At 50.9% G+C, this 10,029-nt stretch overlaps 1 protein-coding gene across 3 annotated transcripts in view; it reads right to left on the reverse strand.

Annotated features, from left to right (window-relative positions):
* SFMBT1 (Scm like with four mbt domains 1) overlaps nucleotides 1-8,131 on the reverse strand; it is a 79,687-nt gene extending 71,556 nt beyond the window's left edge. For all 3 annotated transcript variants that reach the window (XM_074914367.1, XM_074914366.1, XM_074914365.1), the window contains exon 1: nucleotides 8,021-8,131. The gene's annotated coding sequence lies outside the window, so the exon portion shown is untranslated. The remainder of the gene's footprint in view (nucleotides 1-8,020) is intronic.
* Nucleotides 8,132-10,029: the final 1,898 nt, after the last annotated feature.

The raw sequence follows: 10,029 nt of genomic DNA on the forward strand, positions 1-10,029 counted from the left end.
TTTTGCATTGCGGTAAGACAGACTTCTCCCTTTTGGGCAGACAATAAAGAAATCACATACTACCAGTCTTTGAAATCCAAAATACACCGCTTGTTTCAGAGACTCTTCCAGTCCGACCACTGCAACCACCATAACCCAGCTTTCTGAAAAGATAACTCTTCAGAAACATCGATGCTGCTATTTTTCCATAAAGGTGCCTCCACTAGTTGATAGGCAGTTGTTGATATCATCTATCACTCACATTTGCATTTAAGAATGATCAAGACTGACAAAGCATATTTTGATGTCATTATCTACGTAACAGCACAAAAGGAAGGCATTTATATAACTTGCTTCAAATAAAAGCATATTAAGCTACATAATACTGCAATTTCTTAATAACATAACAATAGTTCCCAGTAACATTCAACCACTGTTTGGAAACAAAGTATAAATGAAAAAGATTAAACCTGAATATTTAAATAAAAAACTTAGCTTTACTACAAAAAGATAATTTCTGTATTTCTTACTAGATAATCATAAGGATTATAATTTCTGTCAAGTTCCTTTTAAAGGGAAATTGGACTCCAATTAGAAGTAAAAACTGTACTTTCATTTTCCTTAGCTAAGTAATATTCTTACCTTAAAAGCATATACAGGGAAAGCAGAAACAAAGAAAGTAATATTTTGGTTTTCAATTTAGTAAGTACATAGAGTTAAACCAAGAAACTGCAATTAAGAAAGTGGTTTTTTTTCTTGTCACTTTGTCCTTCCACCTGTTATGCTCCTGTCTTATTTCTGTATCAAGATTGGAAAAAGAGGCAATCTTCCCTGATTTTTCAGTTTCCAGTCATTATCTCTTACTTACATAAGCTGAACTGGTTGGAAAATCAAAACCAAACAAATCGACTGTTGGACACACTGCCCCTACTCTTGCAGCAAGGCTAGAATTATCTTTAACTGGCTTATCATCACAATAAACTCTGGATTCATGTACTTAGCTGAGCCACTTCCCTAAATACACTTGTTTTCATTACGAGAGTGACAAAATACATGCTTAAATTTGCTAGAGAGTAAGTTCAAAATGTAAGATTTGTCTACAACAGCAATGGGAATTCAAAATTCAGTTCCTTCCCCAAATCTACTAAAAAAAAATTAAGAAATAACCCAAGACTTAAAATAATCACCTTAAAAAGCATAATTTTGCTCGTCTCTGAACTAAAAAGCCTCGCTTGCTAACTTGATTTGCAAGTCTGGTTTGCAAATAAAGGAGAAAAAACTTCCCTGAAAGAGGGAAAGATTTTCCTATGTCTGTGCCCATGGTCACATTCCTTTAAAAGGAGTTGATTAATTCCTTTCAGTTGGTCAATTAATGCTACATATGTAACACTTCTGACTGATCCTGCACTTTCATTATTTCTTAGGGCCATTAGTTTAACCCTCATGGTAACACTTTAAAGAGCAATGAGCAGAGTAATCCTGGAAGGAACCACTGCCTTCTTCAATAATTTCTCTTTTAGGATGCATATTATGTGAGCTCTGCTGGCCCAACAGCAAGAAAGCATCCTGTGTTTTCACGCGGCCTGTCTGCTAGGCATTTCCTACCCGGACATTTCTTTCAAGGAGTTTTGTCATTTATATTAAAACACATGAATGGGGGCATATTCAGAACTCGACAGTAGGAAAAAATAAATAATAATACAAATACTAATAATAATACAAATACTAATATACACACGAGAGAGAAAGCCTGTGTATATAACACAGACACCTGTCAGGCTTTGATAGCAGTTCTCAGTACTGCTTAGAAACACCACAGCTTTTTCAGCACCACATCCTCGTTCTCAGAGCAAAGCTGATGTGCACTGAGGCCAATGGTGGTCTCCTTTCAAGAGAAGATGCTTTGACAAGAGGGAAAGATACTTACAAAAAACCTCACACTTGTTTCAGACAAGGCTGTACAGTATCATGGAGTTCCACAGTCCTTAGATTTAAAATATTTTTATGTTTTCTGATTTCAAGACCAGTAACTTTTTTTCAACCAGAGGCCATGGCTCACCATGAACAGAGCAAAGAGCATGCTTGAGCTGCAAACATGCACACTACTAGAGTTCCTGAGGAGTAAGGTATTCCTAAATGTATTTACTTCCATCAAGATTATGACAAGAAAAAAAATATCCCAAAGCAAAAAGAAAAACTTAAGTTTATATGTATTTTCACAGGTCAAGAGACCAAGAAAGAGATAAAAAATGTTAAGGTGTCACTTATTCCAGTATGGAGAGGCAAGACACCCACAGAGCTTACAGAGCCATTTGTAATAAATGTGCACCCAGCATCAGAGGGGAAGTGCCTTTACTTCCTGACTTGATCGCTTTCTTCTGGAAACAATGACAAATCTGAAGGTGCTATTTATGGCTTTCTCTCACCCATCCCCAGAAGAAATAGAGACTACAGCCTCTAAATACATCAAGATGGAGTTCATCTTCTCCAATCCACTTGATATCTACTTCAGTATCACTGCTCCAGTCCCTTACATCCTTGAAAAAGATTAAGTGACAAACAGCAAAACCTTGCAGGGTTCCCCTTCACCACCATTACTTTCAACCAATGACCCAATCCTGCAAGACAGAGCACCTCTTGAGATATGCTGAGAGCCCTCGACTCCAATCAGCCAAAATGGGAGAGGAGGTCACTCAGCCCTGCATAGTTTACTCCTAGAGAAAAAAAAAATCCAAGATGCATCTCTTCTCCCCCTCATCAGTACTCTCAGAGAATCTCAAGGCTGGTTTAATAGCTGCATCATTTTTAGATAACATCAAATTCCACTAGTCTCCTTCCCAATTCATCTGTTTGAAGAAAGAGATCATTTCTGTAGTGAACAAGAGTGTCCTCAAGTGTAACAGCAAATAAACCAGTGTAAATGAAGTGCCACAGCAATATAAACAATGACCTTGAAAACCAGCAAGCTGCTGCTCAGGGTGACTCTAGGGACAATAATCACATTTTAAATGTCCACATAATCTTAACAAATTAAGATTACTTCTGTGTCCAGCAACAAACGTGAACTCTAGTTAAGTATCTGCCATCAGTCCACCTACCAAATTCGAATGGGTGAAAAAACCCAAAACAAAACACGCATGGCTCCCGCCTACTGTACATGAAGGAAAAAAATCTATTTGAGCACTATTTACAGGAAGTAATCTGTGCAGCAAGAAGCTAGTGTTATTAAGAAAAGACATCTTGAAAGAGAAGAATCCTAGTATTAGTCAGGCACCTACAGAAGAGATGGCTATTCTACTACAAACATTGATGAAGTCCTCTCACTTCAGGCCTTAACATTATTGCTTACCTGGTTTTCTTAGGAGGCAAGGCTCACTTGATCAATTTGAAATGTCTGCATGTAGACTTTTCTGTCTATCCTCTCATGACTCTTCATCAAACCCAGTTAACAAAATGTGAGAGAGGGGCAGGGGTCTCAATGATACTAAGATCCTACAAATGTTGTACTAGGATGCTTATTTTCACAAGGAAAATAAATCGAAATATCACTGTCTCCATTGAAAGAAAGACTAACGCAGATATCACAGAGAATCCAGAAGAGGCAAGAAAGGAAAGAGAGGAGGTGGAGACGGAGGAAGAAAGCGATCTTGGGACCAGGGCTTCCTTAGTACTGTGGCTCCCAAGCCTTGTTTATTTGCACAGTGCCTAGGGAAATGCTCCTCAGTGGTGTCTGTGGGTGACAATCCAGTACAACTAAAATAAACAAAGCAGAGAGCTACCTAAGACTTAGCACTTTCCATCTTCAAAGTGGTTTTAACGCATTCATCTAGAACTCTGTAACTACCATGCAGCTTTGCATTAGTTAAAATACACTTATTTCCCAGAGATGTAGAGGGTTACCTGGAGACACCCAACTAATATGCAGAATATCTTGTTCCAGCCTAAGCTCACACCTTCCTTTCTCATAGGGGAACATTAAAAATATTCAAACACGTGACTCCCCTAAGAGATGCCCTATTAAGAATGCAGAGTAGAATTCATGTTGTAATACTCCAATTCTACAGACTAGCCTTTGCCAAGAACACTTAAAAAAAAATACAATCTCACCCATAAGACAAAAGCATGATTATGATGATGATGATAATAACAACAATAGTAACAATTCTCCTGCCATGATCACCTCCAATCCACAAAGGCTGTCAGCAAAGTCCAGGAAAAGGGAAGAAAAGTCAACATGGATAAACAGCGAACACAAAACATTTACGTATCTTAGATACACCAAGTTTTACCTTTTTAAAAAAATATATTCTGTACCCTTAGAACCAAAATAATTTTAAAATTAAATGAGCAATAAGCAACATCTCAATGCTTCCTTCACAGGCTTTATCAATACAAAGAAAGTTGAGCAGTAGAAAGAATTATGGATTAAAGTTAGAGAAACTATATAACTACATAAAACCCACCATTACTCTCATGACATGGCTTTTAGAATAATAAGGAATTAACATATAATTAATATAAAAATTTACTCTAATTTTCAACTGTTACTAAACGTGGAGAATATAAACTGCTAAATCTCCTTTTCAGGATCTTGCATACTAACACAACATGTGCCTTCAGGACAATTTCAGCAAGCTTTTGAATCAAAACAGAAGAAAACAAATCAACTCCAACCCCCTTACTTTATCCCCTGGCTTTTCAAGTAAGAAAGTAATCTGGAGAGGGAAATAAAAAACAATCCTAAAAGCTTTAAACGCCCACCTCAAGTTTAAACCTATAACCTAAAAACTGATAGCCATTTCCCAAAGGCAGAAGGAAATGGGCAGAGAGTCAAGTGCACTACCAGCAGCAGCACTGATGCTCAAAGCTACCAAAACAAAGACGGCACATAAAATCTGCTAATCATCAAGCAAGATGAGTCAGATGGCCAGCATGAAAGAAAGACAGTGTAGTTCCAGAAAACATTTGCAATTTACAGAGGCTACACAGTTTTAAGTCAAGATATAGAAACGCACACTTAAAAGGTGAAGAAACCAAATCCAAAGACTATTTTGTAACACTAAGACTGCCATGTTAATACAGGAACAATGGATGTAATGCAAGCCCTGTGTTTTTAGGTATGGAAAGCTCTCTCCCCAAAATTCCCCTTACAAAATACCTTCCAGGTTTCAATTTCTCCTGCACTTTAAAGGACACTTTAGTGAATTTAACATGAGCCATTTCACTGTCAAGGTGTTCATGTAATTAAGTTACCATGTGTCTAAAGTGCATCACTTGTAGGACAATTACTTAAGTCAAGCCAGCACAAAGTGACTGTATTGATACCTGCATCCCTACATGATGATCATGGCATGGCCAAACTTCAAATGGAAGCACAGGAATGATGGTAAAGCGATTTCCAACAAAAAGAGTGGATTCAAAAACGTGCCTGACAGAAAAACTAAGGTCTACAGCTGTCACTGGTCTGCCATGAAACGACAACAAAAAACCCCTGTAACATGTTACCAAAACATACTATGACAGGCATATTTTTGCAATAATCGTTACCATCTTCCCCATGAGACAGTGAAGGGCTTCCCAGAATACAAAGATTACACCATGCAAACTCGATCAGTCACTAACATGTCATCTTACACTTAACCCACCTTTCCTTTCCACACAGCAATTGCTTAGAACATTTGCCAGGTTTAAGAATCAGGTAAGATAATTCAATACCAGCAAATTAATAGCGGGAGGGGAGGACGGGGACAGACAGAGGGACAGACAGACAGGGGATGGACTGGAAAAACCGTAGAGATCTGCCACTGTTTCTCAGCTATCTATCTTGCACTGCTGTCTCCTGTGGAGAATGTGTGTGCCAGCTTTAACATAACAGGGTACTTGAGTCTTCCAGTGTAACTGCCTGGCAGAGATATACACCAAACATGAGCAAAGCCATTCTCTCAACACTTGCATGCTAAGTCTTAGGCATGAGTTGTAAAAACCAAAAAGGTACAGTGAGATCTATCAGATTTATTTTGCTGTATGTCTTGTCCAGAAGCATCTTCCCTTTCTTCCACTAACACAGGGTCTGGGAAGAAGTAGGTTTCATTCTCATCCTTCAATCACAGCGACAATTCACAAACCAAAAGTAAAAGAGGAAATGGATGAATTGAAGGCAGGAAGCCCGTATTTTCATCTTGACATTGATTTACTTTGCCCAGAAAGCTGGCTATTTGGAAACAGCAATGACAGACCTCAGCCAGATCAGGAATCCATCCTGCCGGGTACTCTAGATGCTACAAGTTACTATTTCTCATTAACAACTTTTTCTCTTACAAATCAGATGTTTCTGTCCAGGTCACGTACATTGGAAACCTCAGGTAAGTTGCAAACCCGTGGCATTTCTGAAGTTGCAAGATGGGTTATCACTTTCTCCAGCACGACTTTTGCACGGTGCACCTTATATTCTGCCTTATGGAAATGTTCGCTATGGTAACCTCCCGGGCTACTGACAGCAGCCGGCTCCCTTGAAGGAGCATCAAAGAAACAGCAAGGTAGGCCTTTTCTTTTCCTGTAAAACCTTTCCCACCAGAATTCTGATGTCAGAGTGGGTAAAACTGTCAGACATAAAGGTTACCATGCAAAACCATTTTATAACGGCAACAAGTTTCTCCAGAGTAGATATAATTGTTCTGCTAAAGCACACATGTGACTGTGAAACGGGCACCACTGGCCCATTTCTGAATAAATAAGGGCCTTGTGGAACGGCAGCGGCGAATGTAGTTAAAAATTCACAATTAAGTGCCCGCGCTGTTTTTCTTTTCCTTTTATTATTTCCACTGTGGAGGGGGGCGGGGGGGGGGGGAGCCCTGGTAACAAGTTTTCAAAAGCCACAGGCGGAAAACTTGCAGAGTCCTCCCCATGCGGGCATTCCGCCCTCCCGTTTCCAGCCGGCGCTGCCCGGGCGGGAGCCCGCCCGCAGCCGCTGCCCCGGCGCCGATTCATCCCCAGCCCGAAGTTGGTGTCCCGGGGCATCCCCGACACCTCGGCGGCCGCCCCGGCAGTGTCACCCGCGGCGGATTTACGACTTCAGGTGCAGAAGCGGCGGGCAGCGCAGACCGACTACCCGAGAGACAAAGGCTCTCGCTCGCCGGAGCGCCGCCGGGCGCGGAGACGCCGGGGGTGCGGAGCGGCGGCGGCGGGCGCGGCGCGCACACAATGCCCGGCCCCGCGGCAGCGCAGGCCCCGCAGCGCGGGTGGCGGCGCTGCGGGAGAGCCGGCGGCGCGGCCGCGGAGGCGGCGCCCGCCCCTCATCCCCCCCCCAACACCCACCCACCCAGAACGGGAGGCGAAGAGCCGCCCGCTGACGGGCCACTTGACGGGGAGCGACGCCAGCCGCTGCCCCGGGCGGGACGCGCGCCGCGCCGAGCGGAGCCCGGCCGCGCCCGGCGGGGGTGCGGAGCGGAGCGGGGTTTAAAGGTCCCCTTCCACCGCCATTTTGAGGGGGAGGGGGGCGAGCGAGAGGCGCTCGGTGGGCTCGGCCCCCCGCGGGCGTGGGCAAGGACCGGCCGTGCCGGGGCGGGGGCGCGGCGCGCACAAAGTTCCCGCGGGGGCCGGGCGGGCGGCGCGGGCCGGGTCGGGCGCGTCCCCCGGCGGGCGCGGGGCCGGCCGGGAGCGCAACTTCGGCCCGAGCGCGCCGCGGGACGCCGCGGGCCGGGGCGCCGCGGGCCCCTAGCGGGCGCGCGCAGAGTTGCGCGCGGGCAGTTGCGCGGCGGCGGCCGGTCAGCCCCGCGCATCGCTCCTCGGCGCGGGCTAAGGCGCGCTCCCCCCGCGCCGCCGCCGCCGCCTCCCCGCCGCGCTCCGCCTGCCTCTTCCCCCCCCCCTTCTCCTTCTCCTTCTTCTCCTCCTCCTCCTCCTCCCTCGCCGCCTTTTTCCCGCATCCAAACTTCGGGAGCCCGGAAAAACCCTCCGGGCCCCGCGCCCCGCCGGCAAAACGCCCCCAACAGCTGCGCCCGAGGCCGCTCCGCCCGCGCGCGGCCGCCGCCGCCGCCCGCCTCACCTGCGGGGAGTTTTTCCAGCCCTGCGCCGCTGCCGGGGCTCGGGCTCCCCGGCGCTCCGCTCACTGCCTCATTCCAATATGGCACGGCCCGCCAGAGCGCATGCGCCCGCCGCCCGCCTGCCTCCCCCCCCCTCCCGCCCCTCCGCCCTCCCCTCCCCTCCCGGCTTTTCGGGCGCTCCGGCTCCCTCCTGGCGCGGGCGCGCCGAGTCCGCCGCCGCGCCGCCGGGCCGCGCCCCCGGGCCGCCCGCCCACCCGGCCCCGCGGGGCCCGCCGCCGGCCCCGCCCCGCCGCGCTGCCCCGGGCTCCTGCCCCCGGACACCTGCTCCCGCCGCGCCGGGGGCAGCGCGGGCTCGGCCGCCGGTAACGGGACGCGCCGCCGTCGCGACTCTGCCGGGCCGAGGCGGGGCGGGGCGGGCGTCCCCGCCCTGCCCGGCCCGGCCGCCTTCGCTCCGTCGCCGCGGGCAGGAGTACAGCTCGGCAGGCGGCCGGTGCCTCCCCGCGGGATGCGCGGTCCCGTCTCCACACACACACGCACCCCCCGCCCGGTGCCCCAGCGAGGATTCGGTCCCCGCTTCCCCCTCGGAGAGGAGTCGGGCCCGGCGGTCAGGGCGCGGGGCCCGGCGGTGCCCCCCGTGCGCGGCCACGACCGCGACCCTCCCCGCGGGGCCGCGCAGCCGGCGGGGGCCGCGCCGGCGCCGCAGTTTGCGGGGAGCGGGCGGCACCGCCGGTCTCCGCGGCGCTTCTCCCCCACCCCCCGATGGAGACCGGCGCCCCGCGCACTCGCCGCCGCTGCCCGCGGCGCAGCGAAGCGAAAGAAAAAGGAAGCGGGTTGTGCAACACCTCGCTCCTCCTGCCCGTGCGACGGAGACGGCGGGGTGGGAAGGGAGCGCCCCCCCCCCCGATCCGCGCGGGCGGTCCAGACCGAGGCGGTGGCCGGCAACAAGCCCGCCGGTCGGCCCTGGCCAGCGGCGGCGGGGGACAGCGGGAGCTGAGCGCGGAAAAGCCCTTGCGCTCCTCGGGAGCGCATCCGCCCGCCCGCGGCGGTGGGCCGAGACGGCGGCGGGAGCGCTGCGGCCGCCCGCCCGCTCCGCTCCGCTCCGTTGACCGCCGGGAAGGACGCGGTCCGGGGCCGCGGGCGCTCGGCCGGCTGCCGGCTCGGCCAGCCCGCTCACAGCGGGACAGGCACCCGCCTCACCGCCGTCTCCACATCCACGGCGGGCACTGTCGGTGCGTACGTGCCCCTCGCGTGGTGGTGGACACTAGTTGCTGGCAACTGGAAATAAGTGTTCAGAGGGGAAGAGCAGTCGGAGTAGAATAAGCCGTAATCATTTGTCTTTGAAGGAGAGAAGTGCCAAGAAATAAATAAACCGAACGGCGCCGGAACAGCAGGCAGGAAGAACGAATGAGACCGTGAACTTGCTAATTGCTCACCCAGCGGGCAGATCACAGCCCCTGGCCCGTACGCGGTGGCACCGGGCAGACGCGCCGAGCCCAAACGACTCCCGGGCGATGCAGAGCGATACCGTGCGGGATGTACACAGCCACGCACCCTCACGGAAGAGATTTCCCTCTCCCCGCAGATGAGACGTCTCCGTTTCCCACTGGCTTGAAGTGAAAAAGCGGAGACGTTTCCCCCGGCAGCCGGGAGGGAGCTCAGCGCGCCCGGGACAGCGGGGCCCTCGCCCGGGCAGGGAGCCGGCCCGGGACTCGGCAGCCGCCGCGGCACTGCCCGAGGCCGGGCCTCCGCGGGGCTGGAGAGCTGCTTGCCCGCGATTCCGTTTGCCGGTAAGGCGAGCAACGCCCGGCGGCGGCCCGGCAGCGGCACTTCCCGCCGAGGGGCGCGGCGAGGCCCGGGCCATCCGCTAGAGGGGGGTCTCGCCATGCCGATCCCGGCCCCGTCGCGCCCCGGGCAGAGCCCCGGCCTCGGGCGGGAGAGGTGGAACTAACCGTGCAGATGAAACCGCCTCTGCACCGCCTGAGTCGCGGCAGACACCAGCGGGACGATCGAG

This window comes from Athene noctua, chromosome 10 (assembly GCF_965140245.1).
Source record: "Athene noctua chromosome 10, bAthNoc1.hap1.1, whole genome shotgun sequence".
NCBI lineage: Eukaryota > Metazoa > Chordata > Aves > Strigiformes > Strigidae > Athene > Athene noctua.